The sequence below is a fragment of the Chiloscyllium punctatum genome, chromosome 13, assembly GCF_047496795.1.
Source record: "Chiloscyllium punctatum isolate Juve2018m chromosome 13, sChiPun1.3, whole genome shotgun sequence".
Taxonomy (NCBI): Eukaryota; Metazoa; Chordata; class Chondrichthyes; order Orectolobiformes; family Hemiscylliidae; genus Chiloscyllium; species Chiloscyllium punctatum.
The window spans coordinates 78,670,679-78,686,819 of record NC_092751.1 but is presented as its reverse complement, the minus strand read 5'-3'; the positions used below and the strand labels follow the sequence as shown (position 1 = coordinate 78,686,819).

General features: G+C 41.6%; 1 protein-coding gene across 2 annotated transcripts in view; it reads right to left on the bottom strand.

Annotated features, from left to right (window-relative positions):
• LOC140484553 (primary cilium assembly protein FAM149B1-like) overlaps window positions 1–16,141 on the bottom strand; it is a 185,734-nt gene that overhangs the window by 108,347 nt on the left and 61,246 nt on the right. The gene's annotated exons all lie outside the window — the stretch shown is intronic.

Below are 16,141 nucleotides of genomic sequence, written 5' to 3'. Positions count from 1 at the left end.
TTCTTGAAATTAGACCACTAGTTTAATGTGGGCTATAATCCACTTGCTGATTATAGAAAGTCAAATTACTTTGGAAAAATACGAAGTAAAACTCTAGGGAGAGAAGAAATTATGCATATTGCTTAATCGGCTGGAAAATCTGGCTTTGTAAGAAACCATAAGATTCTGAGCTGTTGGTTGACCAGCAACCATTAATGCCTGAGCAGTAGGAGCAAAAGCTCTGCAATCATTGAAGGATCAGCTGAACACAATGGCCTTTTTGATTTGTAGGTATCTTTGTGATCTTTGCACTCCATACCCAGCAGCATGTCATCTAAATGTTAGCAAGATATAGATTGCAACATCAATAGCATCAACATGGAAGTGTCAGAGCACATTGCACCAATGCACAGAATGAAGTCCGGGGTTTACATTGTAGAGGGAAAAGCCAAGGTCCTTTTCATGAAGGGAATGTCATAGTCCATATGCAGACAGGACAAAATTCACCTTGAAGAGGAGAGAGTGAACAAACTCTTATTTCTACAGTGTCTCTCATATGCTCAAGATATCCCATGTGCTTCACAGCCAGTAAAATACATTTGAAGTGTCAGTGTTGTAATGTAAGAAACGTAGCAGCCATTTTGTGCACAGCAAGCTCCAACAAACAGCAATGTGACAATTACAAGATAGTCTCTTTAGTGATTTTCATGGAGACAAACATATTGTGCATGACGCCAGGGATAATTCCCTTCCCTTCCTTCTTTGAAATCATGCCATTTTACATCCCCTCAAAGTGTCTTGGGGCCCTCTTCCCAAAGACTCAAAAGTTAATCTTCACTCAGCATGGGAAGGGTTAAAGTCTCTCTCTCTCTCTCTCTCTCTCCCCCCCCCCCCCTCTCTCTGGCACAGAGGGAAAGAATCTGAAGAAGCAATATCAGAGGACTAGTTGAGCAGACAAAATATGGCAAAGTGATTAATTTACTTTATAACTCAGTCAGGTGTTGGATTGAATATATCCTTATTTTCAGAATTTTAGTAAAGAAAGGAGATAGGTTGTACTAAAGTTGTCTTCATAGGGTAAAAGCCATTGAAATGTTCAATCAGCCATGATTATGTCGAATGGCAGCACAGGATTGATGGTCAGAATGCCATCTCACAGCATTCCATTAACTTCTTGATTACATGCTATACTTGCATACTAAGTTTTTGCACCCAATATTACACTTTATCTGCCAGAATTTGTATCACTCACTCAAATTATTCATGATCTATCTGCAGCTTCTTCATCAGACCTAGGAGCGTCTGTGAACAGAAATCAGAGTTAACAGAACCGAGGAATGGTCACTCAACCTGAAACATTAACGCTGATTTCTCTCCACAGATGCTGCAAGAGCTGCTCAGCTTTTCCAGCAATTTCTGTTTTCATTTTACAGCATCCACAATTATTTCAGTTTCCACGCAACTTCTTTGTGTCTTGTTTATAACATGTTTCCCTGTATATCTTAGTATCATATGCAAATTTATCTTCAAATCATGAGTGTAAGTTGCAAACATTTGAGGTTCCGGCACAAACTTGAGGGACAGCACATGTCACATCCTGTTAATTAAGATCCATTTAGGCATATTCTATTTCCTGCCAATATTCTATCCTTGCTGACATGTTGCCCCCACAGAATTTTTTTTAATCTCTCTGCAGTAACATTTGACTTGGCATCTTCTAGAAATCCAAGTACAGTGCTGACATCCTATTATCCACAGCGCGTGTTTACTCAGTCCAAGAATTCCAACAAATTAATGAAACATGATCTCCCTTTATGAAACCATATTTATGAATCTCTTCATCATTACCTTGAGGTTTTCAAAGTGTGTGGCTATCATCTCATTAATGATTGATTCTAAGACATTCCCTTTGACAGATGACAAACTAACTAGCTTCTGGCTTATTATTTTCTTCCCGTCTCCCTTAAGTAGACGGGTTGTATTTGCAACTTTTCAGTCGAAGGAACCTTCCCAGAATCGAGGCAATTTTGGAGAAATAACACCAAAACATCGACTACTTCATTTGCAACATCATTTAAGACCCTAAAATGACATCCATCTGGACTTGGAGGCTTGTCAGCCTGCAGCTCCACTGGTTTGCTGAACACTTGTTCCCTTGTGATTGTAATTTTACGAAGATCCCCCCTCCTTCTACGTCCTGAGTTACAGTTATTACTGTAAATTTTTGTATCCTCTTGTGTGAAGACAGAAGTAAAACATTTGTTCATTTTATCGGCCATTTCCTTGTTACCTACTATTACCTCCCTATTCTCACTCTCAAAGACCAATACTAACTTTACTTACCTTTTTTCTTTTATAAATACACACAAGGACTCTTACTATACTTGTTCAGATACCCAGCAAACTTCGTCTTATCCACTTCTTTTTTCACTTGCTGAGTAAATGTTTAGTCATTTCATGCCAATTTTCTACATTCTGGCTGATTATCTGACCTGGCACTCAACTTCGTGCAGTTATGTACTTTCTCCTTAATAGAACATAGAACATAGAACAATACAGCACAGAACAGGCCCTTCGGCCCACGATGTTGTGCCGAACATTTGTCCGAGCTTAAACACCTATCCATGTACCTATCCAATTGCCGCTTAAAGGTCACCAATGATTCTGACTCTACCACTCCCACGGGCAGCACATTTCATGCCCCCACCACTCTCTGGGTAAAGAACCTACCCCAGACATCCCCCCTATACCTTCCACCCTTCACCTTAAATTTATGTCCCCTTGTAACACTCTATTGTACCCGGGGAAAATACTTCTGACTGTCTACTCTATCTATTCCCCTGATCATCTTATAAACCTTTATCAAGTCGCCCCTCATCCTTCGCCGATCCATTGAGAAAAGACCTAGCACTCTCAACCTATCCTCGTACGACCTATTCTCCATTCCAGACAACATCCTGGTAAATCTCCTCTGCACCCTCTCCAAAGCTTCCACATCTTTCCTAAAATGAGGCGACCAGAACTGCACACAGTACTCCAAATGTGGCCTTACCAAGGTCCTGTACAGCTGCAACATCACCTCACAACTCTTGAATTCAATCCCTTTGCTAATGAACGCTAATACACCATAGGCCTTCTTACAAGCTCTATCCATCTGAGTGGAAACTTTCAAAGATCTATGAACATAGACCCCAAGATCCCGCTGCTCCTCCACCTTACTAAGAACCCTACCGTTAACCCGGTATTCCGCATTCTTATTTGTACTTCCAAAATGGACAACCTCACACTTGACAGGGTTGAATGCCATCTGCCACTCCTCAGCCTAGCTCTGCATCATATCTAAGTCCCTTTGCAGCCGACAACAGCCCTCCTCACTATCCGCAACTCCACCAATCTTCGTATCGTCTGCAAATGTACTGACCCACCCTTCAACTCCCTCTTCCAAGTCATTAATAAAAATTACAAACAGCAGAGGACCCAGAACTGATCCCTGCTGAACTCCACTTGTAACTGGGCTCCAGGCTGAATATTTACCATCTACTACCACTCTCTGACTTCGACCGGTTAGCCAGTTCTCTATCCAACTGGCCAAACTTCCCACTATCCCATGCCTCCTGACTTTCCGCATAAGCCTACCATGGGGAACCTTATCAAATGCCTTACTAAAATCCATGTACACTACATCCACTGCTCTACCCTCATCCACATGCTTGGTCACCTCCTCAAAGAATTCAATAAGACTTGCAAGGCACAAATCCGTGCTGGCTGTCCCTAATCAAGCAGTGTCTTTCCAGATACTCATAAATCGTATCCCTCAGTACTCTTTCCATTACTTTATCTACCACCAAAGTAAGACTAACTGGCCTGTAATTCCCAGGGTTATCCCTATTCCCTTTTTTGAACAGGGGCACAACATTTGCCACTCTCCAGTCCCCACACAGCATCCCCATTGACAGTGAAGACGAAAAGATCATTGCCAACGGTTCTGCAATTTCCTCTCTTGCTTCCCACATAATCCTAGGATATATCCCTTCAGGCCCAGGGGACTTGTCTATCCTCAAGTTTTTCAATATGCCCAACACATCTTCCTTCCTAAACAAGTATCTCCTCTAGCTTACCAGTCCGTTTCATACTCTCTTCTTCAACAATACAATCCCTCTCATTTTTAAATACTGAAGAAAAGTACTCATTCAAGACCTCTCCTATCTCTTCCGACTCAATACACAGTCTCCCACTACTGTCCTTAACTTTGATACTTTGAGGCAGTTCTGTTCCTTTAACAAGGTCATTCGGTCTTTGGTTTTTTTTTCAAGAGGGCTCATAAAGGCAGAGGTGCTGAAATGTCTGAAGTGGCTACTGTAGTAATGGCGAAAACATGCTGACTAAGTTAACAGTCAGGAAAGGTTTTTTTAAGAACACTTATACAATGATGGGGGAGTGACCAGTTCTCCCAGTCAGGGTTTTTTCTCCTTGTAGCTGGGGACCCAAAGAAACAGTTCCATGCTGATTCCCTCTCTCTCTCTCTGACATCTCTTTCCTGTAAGAACCTATGTTTGAATTTACCTTTTTGCCAAGGGGTGTATTTATGGGATGTTGAAGGAAATTGCAGAACAGCTAGAGAAGTTAGGTTACCTTCTTAACAAGTTTCGAAGGGGTCTGGCATGGTCCATAATAGACTGGGGGCTCTTTGCAGAATTTGTTCTAGAGTTCTGACCTGGGATTAGGGTTGTTGGATTCAAAAGCAGTGGTAGGTGTGAGTGTCATTTGTTCCAGGTGTTAAAATTCAGGTGGTTTAAGCAGTGCTTGGTGCAGTAATGGCTCTTTCAGTTACTAAAAGTTTTCTAGTGGTTGAAGAAGAGACTTTGGCGGCTTACAAAAGGTGAACAAGGAAAGTTGCTGGAATTGACAGTCAAGCTGGAGTTGGAGTTACCTTTGTCTGTAAGAAAAGAGATATATACAATAGCTCAGCATATAAACTTCATGGAACCGCCATCAGTATCTTCACAGATAGCTAATGCTCAATTGAAAATGAAGCAGCTTAAGTTAGATGCAAAAGAAAAAGAAAGAGAAAAAAGTGAAACTGTTTGAATTACGATTAAAAGAGAAAAAAAAAGAAAGGCCCTAGCAGAACAAAAAGAAAAGGACAGAATCGCTTTAGAAAAACAAAAATAAAAGGAGAGAGATGAAAGGAATAAAGATAGTGAGTTTGAATGTCATAAATTGGCACTTAGACAGAAGTCGGCTAAAAAGGATGGAGATGAAAGCTGAAGATAAGCTTAGTGAGAAAGACAGTGAGAATGAGAAAACCCGTGGTAGCCAAAGCCTGATGAGAAGCTGTTTAAATATATTCACGCATTGCCTGAATTTGATGGCGTCTTCATCTCATTTGAGAAGTGGCTAAATGAATGCAATGGCCAATGATCACGAGGGTTTTGTTGATCAAAACAAAACTTGTAGGTAGAGCTAGTAAGGTATTTGCATCACTATCACAGGTGGTCTCTGGGGTGTATGAGGAGGTGAAGAAAGCCATTTTAAGTGCATGTGAGCTTGCGCTAGAAGCCTACAGGAATCTAAGGGGGGGACCCTGGTCAAACCTACATTGAGTTTGAAAGGATCAAACAAAGTAATATTGAGAGGTGGACAAGGGCATTAAAAATAGAGCAAGCCCATGACGCTCTGAGCGAGACGATTACCTTGGAGGAGTGGGAGGGTCAGGTGAATTGGCCATGCTAAATTGCCTGTAGTGTTAGGTAAAGGGGTAAATGTAGGGGAATTGGTGGGTTGCGCTTCGGCGGGTCAGTGTGGACTTGTTGGGTCGAAGGGCCTGTATCCACACTGTAAGTAATCTAAAAATGTAAGTAATCTAAATTTATTTCCTGAGATAGTGTGAACTCATGTGGAGGAGCAAGAGTTAAAACAGCATCATTGATTAGCAGCTGAAATGGCTGATGGTTATGAGTTGGTTCATAAATCAAAGTTTGTCTTCTAACATCAATTTCAAACTGTGAGGGAAAGAAACTGGGGTAAAGAGAAATCCTCACATCTCGGTGAAGATCAGAAGGATAACTTACCACAGGGTAAAAAGGAAACCTTTGAAGGTGGAAGAGAAGTTAAAAAGCTCCGATGTTTTCATTGCCACATGAAATCACAGTATTTGTGGGTTAGAAAGAGCACTGGGAAGACAGATATAGGAAAACAGGATAAGCCAGTGAATTTTTTTTGGAGTGGTAATGGAAAGCACAGTGGAGATAAAAAGGCTGCACCACAATGTACAGGCTGGTGGGGGGTTGCTTAAGGAGGAAGTACCAGATTTTCTTAAACCATATACTTGGAAAGTAAAGATTATTCACATTGGCTCGGAGCTGCAGGTAAAGAGGTTACCACATTAAGAGATACAGGATCCTTTCAATCTTTGATGCTGAAAGATGAGGAGATATGTACCTCTGAAGGACCATTACCAGAAAAAGTGCTAGTCACGGGAATTCACTTTGAGACAAGAAGCGCTCAATTATGCAGAGAGTCAAAGTTTGTGAGAAGATTTGTAGCTCAGGTGCTCGTCGTTGTGGTTCTGTTCGCTGCGCTCGGAAATGGGTTGCAGACGTTTCGTCCCCTGTCTAGGTGACATCCTCAGTGCTTGGGAGCCTCCTGTGAAGCGCTTCTGTGATCTTTCCTCCGGCATTTATAGTGATTTGTACCTGCCGCTTCCGGTTGTCAGTTCCAGCTGTCTGCTGCAGTGGCCGGTATATTGGGTCCAGGTCAATGTGTTTGTTGATAGAATCTGTGGATGAGTGCCATGCCTCTAGGAATTCCCTGGTTGTTCTCTGCTTGGCTTGTCCTATAGTAGTAGTGTTGTCCCAGTCGAACTCATGTTGCTTGTCATCTGTGTGTGTGGCTACTAAGGATAGCTGGTCGTGTCGTTTCATGGCTAGTTGGTGTTCATGGATACGGATCGTTAACTGTCTTCCTGTTTGTCCTATGTAGTGTTTTGTTCAGTCCTTGCATTGGATTTTGTACACTATGTTGGTTTTGCTCATGCTTGGTGTCGGGTCCTTTGTCCTGGTGAGTTGTTGTCTGAGAGGAAACAACACAGAAGCGCTTTACAGGAGGCTCCCAAGCGCTGAGGATGTCACCTAGATAGAGGAGAAAATGTCTGCAACACAAATTCCCAGCGCGGAGAACAGAACCACAACAAATATGCAGAGAGTGGTTCGAGTGTCCAGTGAAGAGTGGAATACTGGACAAAATCTCAGCTCCAATTTGTCCTTGCTAAAGGCATAGCTGGTTCACAGGTAGAAGCGCTTCTAAAGTGGCTGAAAAGCCAGTGGAAAATCAGGCAACTGAGGTATTATAGGAAGTGTATCCTGGGACATTTCCTGATAGTGTGGTAACGAGGTCACAAATTCACCAGTCGAAACATGAGAAATCAGAGAGATAAGAAAGTTGAAATGGCATTATCAGAGACCCTGTTTGATCAAATGTTTGAGACAAACCAGGAGCAGATGGATGACAAAGTAGACATCTTAAACTCAGAGAAATTAACTGAGTTAGAACAGAATCAGAAATAATCTGAATGTACTCCTGAGTGCTACTATCTTAAAAATGAGGAAATGGAAACCATCATATATTGAGGCAGACAAGAAATGGGCAGAAGTTCATCAAGTCATATTACGAGTGGGTTATAGAGAGGAGGTGTTGCGGGTTTCATGTGAACTACCAGTAGGATGATATATAGGGGTACAAAAACTCAAGCTAAAATATAAAAACATTTTGACTGGCTTGGATTCCACAAGGATGTAGTTGAATTTTGACAAAAATATCATCCATGTCAGGCAATTGGAAAACCTGAACCTTTAACATCTAGTCATGCATTTGAGGAACCTGAAGCTTAATTGATTGTGTGGGACCTCTACCTAAAACAAATGTGGGCATCAGTATTTGTTAACAACAATGGATGTGTCCACGAGATTTCCACAGGCCATTCCATTTTGCAATATCATAGCTAAAAGGTTTGGAGAGGAGTTACTCAAAGTTTTCACGATTATGGACTACCCACAGAGATACAATCAGATCAAGGTCAAACTTTACATCAAAATTATGTACAGCTTAGAAATAAAACAATTCAATTCTACTGCATATCATCCACAATCACAGGCAGCGCTAGAAAAGTGGCATCAGACATTAAAGACAAAGTTGAGGGCTTATAGTCAAGACTATTCAAATGATTGGGATAAAGGAATTCCGTTTGTACTTTTTGCCATCAGAGATGCACTAAATGAATCGATCAAATTGAGTCCACTTCAATTAGTTTTTCAGCATCAAGTGAGAGGACCAATAAAATTCAGGGGCCACATATTGGAATCTGTGTCAGAGGTTAGGGAACAAATAAACGGAGGTAGGGAGTGGGCGAGACAGCACTTAAAAGTATTACAGTACACAATGAAACAAGAAGCAGACATGAAATCAAAAATTTGCAATTTTGCCATCAGAGACAGTGTTAGTGTTACGTCCAGTGATAGGTAAACTTTTAAAAGCAAAATTTAGTGGCCCTTATCAAGTCAAAAGGAGATTGGCTGAGGTGAACTATTTGATAGTGACTCTAGCCAGAAAGAAATCTTAACAGAGTGTTGAGAAAGACAAAGACAGCAAGCACATGGTCAGTGAGGGAGAGAGAAAAAGAAACCTCCACTGCTAACTGACATAGCAGTGAATCCACACAGTTGATGCCTTTCCTGTTAGAGTTCATGTATCTTGGGACATCAGAGTGCGTCTCGGAAAAATTAACAAACAGAGAAATTCATAGCTGACCTTGAAGGAATGTATGTGGGAGAACTCACAGCAGAGGAACAGATAAGTGCATAGTTTTTAACATGAAACCGTGCTTTAAGTCTACAGTAGAATGGATTCATTCTTGATTATATGTTTTATTAAAAGCAGTCTTTTGATAAAATTTTTAATACACAAACCGTAATTACTAAGTTAGCCTGGAGCACTTTTTCAGAGCAAAATGACAGTGCTATTTTCTGGTCTTCTTGTCAGCTGTGGGAATTCAGAGAGAGTTTACATGTTACTGAGAACTATGTCTGCAAGAAATGTGTTTGGTTATGAATCCTGTCAGATCAAATGGATCGGTTGGAGCGACAGTTTGGGACAATGAAGAAGTTACAAGAGCTAGGGGGTGTGATGGATGGCAGTTAAAGAAAAGGAGTAAAACCACAGATACAGTCAGATAGGTTAACTCCAGGAAAGGTAGAAGAGGTAGGCAGGTGGTGCAGGAGTGTTCTGTGGCTATCCCCATTTCAAACAAATATGGTGACATGGAAAATGTCAGGGGTGATGGACTTTCAGGGGACTGTAGCACCAATATCCAAGTTTCTGGTATGGAGACAGGCTCAACTGTAATGAGGAATACGCGAGTTCCAAGCGATTGGTTGTGATAGGGGACTCGCTGGTCAGAAGCACAGACAGACATTTCAGCAGCCTGCAGCAAAAAATCAGAATGGTGTTTGCCTCCCTGGTGCCAGGATCAAGGATATATCAGACAGGGTGCAGAATATTCTCAAAGGGGAGAGAGACCAGCAGGACGTCATTGTACACATTGGAACCGATGACACAGGAAGGGAAAAGAATGAGATTCTGAAGGGAGAATATAAAAAGCAAGGCAGGAATTTTAAAATGAGGTCCTCAAGGATAATAATTAGATTAGATTCCCTACAGTATGGAAACAGGTCCTTCGGCCCAACAAGTCCATATCGACCCTCTAAAGAGTAACCCACCCAGACCCATTCCCATATTCACCCCTGACAATGGGCAATTTAGCATGACCAACTCACCTGACCTGCACATCTTTGGACAATGGGAGGAAACCGGAGCACCCGGAGGAAATGCACGCAGACACGGGGAGAATGTGCAAACTCCACACAGTCACCTAAGGCAGGAATCGAACCTGGGTCCCTGGCGCTGTGAGGCGGCAGTGCTAACCACTGAGCCACCATGCCACCCCTCAATATCTCAATTACTCCTGGTGCTACGAGCTAGTGAAGGTAGGAATAGGAGGATAGACCAGATGGTTGAGAAGCTGGTGCATGGGAGAAAGGTTCATATTTTTGAATCATTGGAATCTCTTCTGGGGTAGAACTGACCTGTACAAGAAGGATGGATTGCACCTGAATTGGAAGGGGACTAATATACTGGCAGAGAGCTGCTCAAGAGGATTTAAATTAGTAAGGTGGTGTGGTGGGACCCAGGGACATAGTGAGGAAAGAGATCAATCTGAGACTGGTACAGTTGGGAAAGGGAGGAAGTCAAACAGTCAGGGCAGGGAGGAACAACGCAGAGAACAAGGTAGGACTAATACATTAAACTGCTTTTACTTCAATGCAAGAGGCCTAACAGGGAAGGCAGATGAACTCAGGGCATGGTTAGGAACATGGGACTGGGATATCATAGCAATTACGGAAACGTGGCTCAAGGATGTACAGAATTGACAGCTTAATGTTCCAGGATACAAATGCTAGAGGAAGGAAAGAAAGGGAGGCAAGAGAGAAGGGGAGGGTGGCAATTTTGATAAGGTGATAAGGGACAACATTACTGTTGTACTTAGGGAGAAAATTCCTGGGAATACATCCAGGGAAGTTATTTGGGTGGAACTGAGAAATAAGAAAGAGATGATCACCTTATTGGGATTATATTATAGACCCCCCTAATAGTCAGCGGGAAATTGAGAAACAAATTTGTAAGGAGATCTCAGTTATCTATAAGAATAATAGGATGGTTATGATAGGGGATTTTAACTTTCCAAACATACACTAGGACTCCCATATTGTTAAGGGTTTCGATGGAGAGGAATTTGTCAAGTGTGTACAAGAAAGTTTTTGGATATAGTATGTGGATGTAACGAGGAGTGAAGGCTCAAAACTTGACCTACTCTTGGGAAATAAGGCAGGGCAGGTGAGGTATCAGTGGGGGAGCACTTTGGGGCCAGCAATGATAATTCTATGAGTTTTAAAACAGTGATGGTAAAAGATAGATCAGGTCTAAAAGTTGAAGTTCTAAATTGGAGAAAAGCTAATTTTGATGGTATTAGGCAAAAACTTTCAAAAGCTGATGGGGGCAGATGTTCACAGGTAAAGGGACAGCTGGAAAATGGGAAGCCTTCAAAAATGAGATAACAAGAGTCCAGTGACAGTATATTCCTGTCAGGGTGAAAGAAAAGGCTGGTAGGTTTAAGGAATGCTGGATGACTAGAGAAATTGAAATTTTGGTTAAGAAAAAGAAGGAAGCATGTAGACAGGAGAGACCGAGAGATTCCTTACAAGAGTATAAAGGCAGTAGGAGTATATTTAAGAGGAAATCAGGAGGGCAAAAGGGGACATGAGATAGCTTTGGCAAACAGAGTTCCGGAGAATCCAAAGGGTTTTTACAAATCCACTACAAAAGAGTGACTAGGGAGAGAATAGGGCCCCTCAGAGATCAGCAAGGCACCCTATCTGTAGAGCAGGAGATGGGGGAGATACTGAACGAGTATTTTGCATCAGTATTTACTGTGGAGAAGGACATGGAAGATATACAATGTGGGGAAGTAGATGGTGACATCTTGAAAAACGCCCATATTACAGAGGAGGGAGTGCTGGATGTCTTGAAACACATTAAAGACATTAAAGTTGCTAAATCCCCAGGACCTGATCAGGTGTACCCTAGAGCTCTGTGGGAAGCTAGGGAAGTGATTGCTGGGCCTCTTGCTGAGATATTTGTATCATCGATAGTCACAGGTGAGGTGCCAGAAGACTGGAGGTTGGCTAACGTGGTGCAACTATTTAAGAAAGGTAGTAAGGAAAAGCCAGGGAACTGTAGGCTGGTGAGCCTTACATTGGTGGTGGGCCAGTTGTTGGAGGGAATCCTGAGGGACAGGATTTACATTTATTTGGAAAGGCAAGGTCTGATTAGGGATAGTCAGCATGGCTTTGTGCGTGGGAAATGATGTCTCAAGAATACGATTGAGTTTTTTGAAGAAGTAACACAGGGACTGATGAGGGCACAGTGGTGGACATGATCGTTATGGACTTCAGTAAGGCGTGCAAAAAGGTTCCCCATGGGAGACTGGTAAGCAAGGTTGGAACTTATGGAATACAGAGAAAACCAGCCAATCGGATACAGAACTGGCTTGAAGTTAGAAGACAGCGGGTGGTGATGGAGGGTTGCTTTTCAGACTGGAGGCTTGTAAGCAGTGGAGTGCCATAACGATCGGTGCTCGATTCACTACTTTTTGTCAATTATATAAATGATTTTGATGTGAACAAAGGATAGTAAGTTTGCAGATGACACCAAAATTGGAGGTTTAGTGGACAGCGTAGAAGGTTACCTCAGAGTACAACGGGATCTTGATCAGATGGGCCAATGGGCCAAGGAGTGGCAGATGGGGTTTAATTTAAATAAATGTAAGGTGCTGCTTTTTGGAAAAGCAAATCACAGCAGGGCTTACACATTTAATGGTAAGGTTCTAGGGAAAGTTGCTGAACAAAAAGACCTTGGAGTGAAGGTTCACAGTTCCTTGAAAGTAGAGTCGCAGGCAGATAGAATAGTGAAGAAGGTATTTGAAATACTTTCCTTTATTGATCCAGGCATTGAGTATAGAAGTTGAGAGGTCATGTTAGTCAATGTTGCTGTATTCCTGATGAAGGGCTTTTGCCTGAAATGTCAATTTTCCTGCTCCTCGGATGCTGTCTGAACTGCTGTGCTTTTCCAGCACCACTCTACTCCAGAATCTGGTTTCCAGTATCTGCAGTCATTGTTTTTACCGATTTGAGCTATAAGGAGAGGCTGAATAGGCTGGAGCTGTTTTCCCTGGAGTGTTGGAGGGTGAGAGGTGACCTTATAGAGGTTTATAAAATCATGAGGGGCATGGATATGATAAATAGACAAATGCTGATATTCTCTCTCTCTGACATTTCTCCCCCATAAAAACTTGTGTTTGAACTGACCTTTTTGCCAAGGGGTGTGTTTATGGGATGTTGCAGGAAATTGGAACAGCTCTTAGTTAAATTGGATTGTCGTGCCTGTTGGGCTTTCAAATAGTTATGTTATCCCAAATTCGGCTTTCTTTTGTTTGTGCGTGAATAAATTCTGTTTTATTTAAGACTGAGTAGTTTGACCAGCTGCATCACACCTGAAATATTCAAACTTACATCTACTTAAAGGAACTAGAACAGTTAGGTTCTGGGCTACCTTCTTAAAATGTTTTGAGTGGATCTGGCTTGGTCCATAACAAATGCCCTTAACTTATCTAATTAACAATGGATGCTTTCGAATCTTTCTTTATAGTTAGAATATGGATATCGCTAGTCTTCTGTAATACCTCATTGAATGTCTGCCACTGTGATGGTGCTTTTCAGACCGGAGGCCTGTGACCAGTGGAGTGCCACAAGAATTGGTGCTGATTCCATTATTTTGTCATTTATATAAATAATTTGGATGTGAACATAGGAGGTATAATAAGTAAATTTGCAGATGACATCAAAATTGTAGATATAGTGGTCAGCGAAGAAGGTTACTCAGAGTACAACAGGATCTTGATCAGATGGGCCAATGGGCTGAGTAGTGGCAGATTGAGTTTAATTTAGATAAATGTGAGGTGCTGCATTTTGGAAAAGTAAATCAGAGCAGGACTTACGCACTTAATGTGCAGGTCCTGCAGAGTGTTGCTGAACAAAGAGACCTTGGAGTGCAGGTTCATAGTTCCTTGAAAGTAGAATTGCAGGTGGATAGGATAGTGAAGAAGGTGTTTGGTATGCTTTCCTTTACTGGTCACAGCATTGAGTACAGGATGTCACATTATGGCTTATCAGGACATTGGTTAGGACACTTTTGGAATATTGTGTGCTATCCTGGTCTCCTTCCTATCAGAAGGATATTGTGAAATGTGAAAGGTTTCAGAAAAGATTTACCAGGATGTTGCCAGGGTTGGAGGGTTTGAGCTACAGGGAGCGGTTGAATAGGCTGGGGCTGTTTTCCCTGGAGCGTCCAGGGAGGGATGACCTTATAGAGATTTATAAAATCAAGAGGAGGGTCTGTAAGTAGGTTTGCTCACTGAGCTTGAAGGTTCATTTCCAGCTGTTTCATCACCCAACTAGGTAACATCTTCAGTGGGCCTCTGAACGAAGCACTGCTGATGATTCTTGCTTTCTATTTATATGTTTGCATGTTACCTAGTAGGGTGACAAAACATCTGGACATTAACCTTCCTGCTCAGTGATCAAACCTACATCCAGAACCTCAACCTGAGCTACAAATCTTCTCAAAACTCGTCAAGAGAGGGTGGACAGGATAAATAGACAAGGTATTTTCCCTGGGGTGTGGGAGTCCACAAGTAGAGGTTTAGGGTGAGAGGAGAAAGATATAAAAGGGACATTAAGAGGCAACCTTTTCACACAGAGGGTGGTGTGTGCTTGGATTGATCTGCCAGAGAACGTGGTGGAGGCTGGTACAATTGCAACATTTAAAAGGCAATTGGATGGGTATATATATATATATATATAGGAAGGATTTAGAGGGATATGGGCCAAGTGCTGGCAAATGGGACTGGATTAGGTTCTGATAACCAAATGGATGAGTTGGACCCAAGGTTCTGTTTCCATGCTGTACATCTCTATGACTCTATATCACCTTTTTTGCCAGATAGTTGCCCTTACTTCAGTTTAAAATACTAGTCTAACTTCTCCTTTTAAAATTGGATGTAAAATTCGATCATATTATACTAACTGCTACCCAAGGATGCATTTACTTTCATGTTGTTAATTAATGCTGACACATCATAAAATATCAAGTTCAATATAACCTGCTCTTTGGTCAGTGTCAGAACATATTACTCTGAGTAACTAATTCAAAAGCAAAACAGAAAGCAGAATAGGGGGTTAAAGATGGCTATTCAAATTAGAAAATAGTGTGAAGTAATGTTCCATGAGACTGGTGCTGATAGAACTGTTGTTCATTTCTTCAAAGGGCAATTGATGCTTCAGAGTCGAAGAGTGTGGTGCTGGAAAAGCACAGACAGTTAGGCAGCATTCCATGAAGCTTCATTCCTGATGAAGGGCTTATGATGAAATGTCGATTCTCCTGCTCCTCGGATGCTGCCTGCCCAACTGTGCTTTTCCAGCATCACACTCTTCGTCTGTGATCTCCAGCATCTGCAGTCCTCACTTACTCTTAATTGATGCTTCAACAATTGTTAAAATTAAAATTGAGAATTATATGCCTTTAAAAAATAGATAAAATATAGCATGTTCTTCTCAAGGGGGTGGAATGAAAAAGTAGACATTGGTTAAACCACACTTGTGGCACAATGAAAAGTTCCACTCTTGTTATAAAAGAGACATTACGGTACTGGAGAAGAAAACACAAGATGTATTTGGATGATATCAGAACTGAGAGGTTATGCCTATCAAGAAGGACTTGGTGCTTTCTTTGCTGGATAAGACAGAGGAATACCTGATTACAAAGGGTTGAAGTTACCTCCTGTGGGCAGACATAACTTGGAGATATACATATACGATGGTCACAAAAAAATGCAAGAAGGAATTCAGGAGAAACTTTGTTAACCAAAAGAGTAGTGAAAATTTGGAACAGATGACCACAGAGAGTAGCTGAGGATAACAGATTTGGTGCATTTGTAGGAAAGATAATTAAGCATGTAAAGTTGAAAGGAACATATGGATATTTTGATGGGATGAGATGAAGCTGGATGGGAGGAAGATGGTGTGGATCTTAAACAATAACATGGACACACTGGGCAAGATAGTATTTTCTTGAATTGTACAACACTAGATTATAGTCCAACCTAGTGTTGTGTGATTTTTAACTTTCTCCACCCAGTCCAACACCTGCTCCTCTGAATCCTGAATTGTAATGCTTCACGTGAAAGGTAATTCAGCAGACTGCAGAGTTGAACACAGAAAACTACAGAGTTGACATTGCAGAGCTCAAAGGACATGATACATACTGCAGAATAAGAAGTGGAAAGTTAGAAAATTAGTTAGCTATTGACAAAGGCCCAAAGATTACAAGGAGTTGATTATAGACTGGCAAGTGGGAATTGTGAAAGTACTGACAGATCTTCATGATATAAAGTTATGATTTTACTTTACAAAGGTTTGGAACAAATGACTAAATA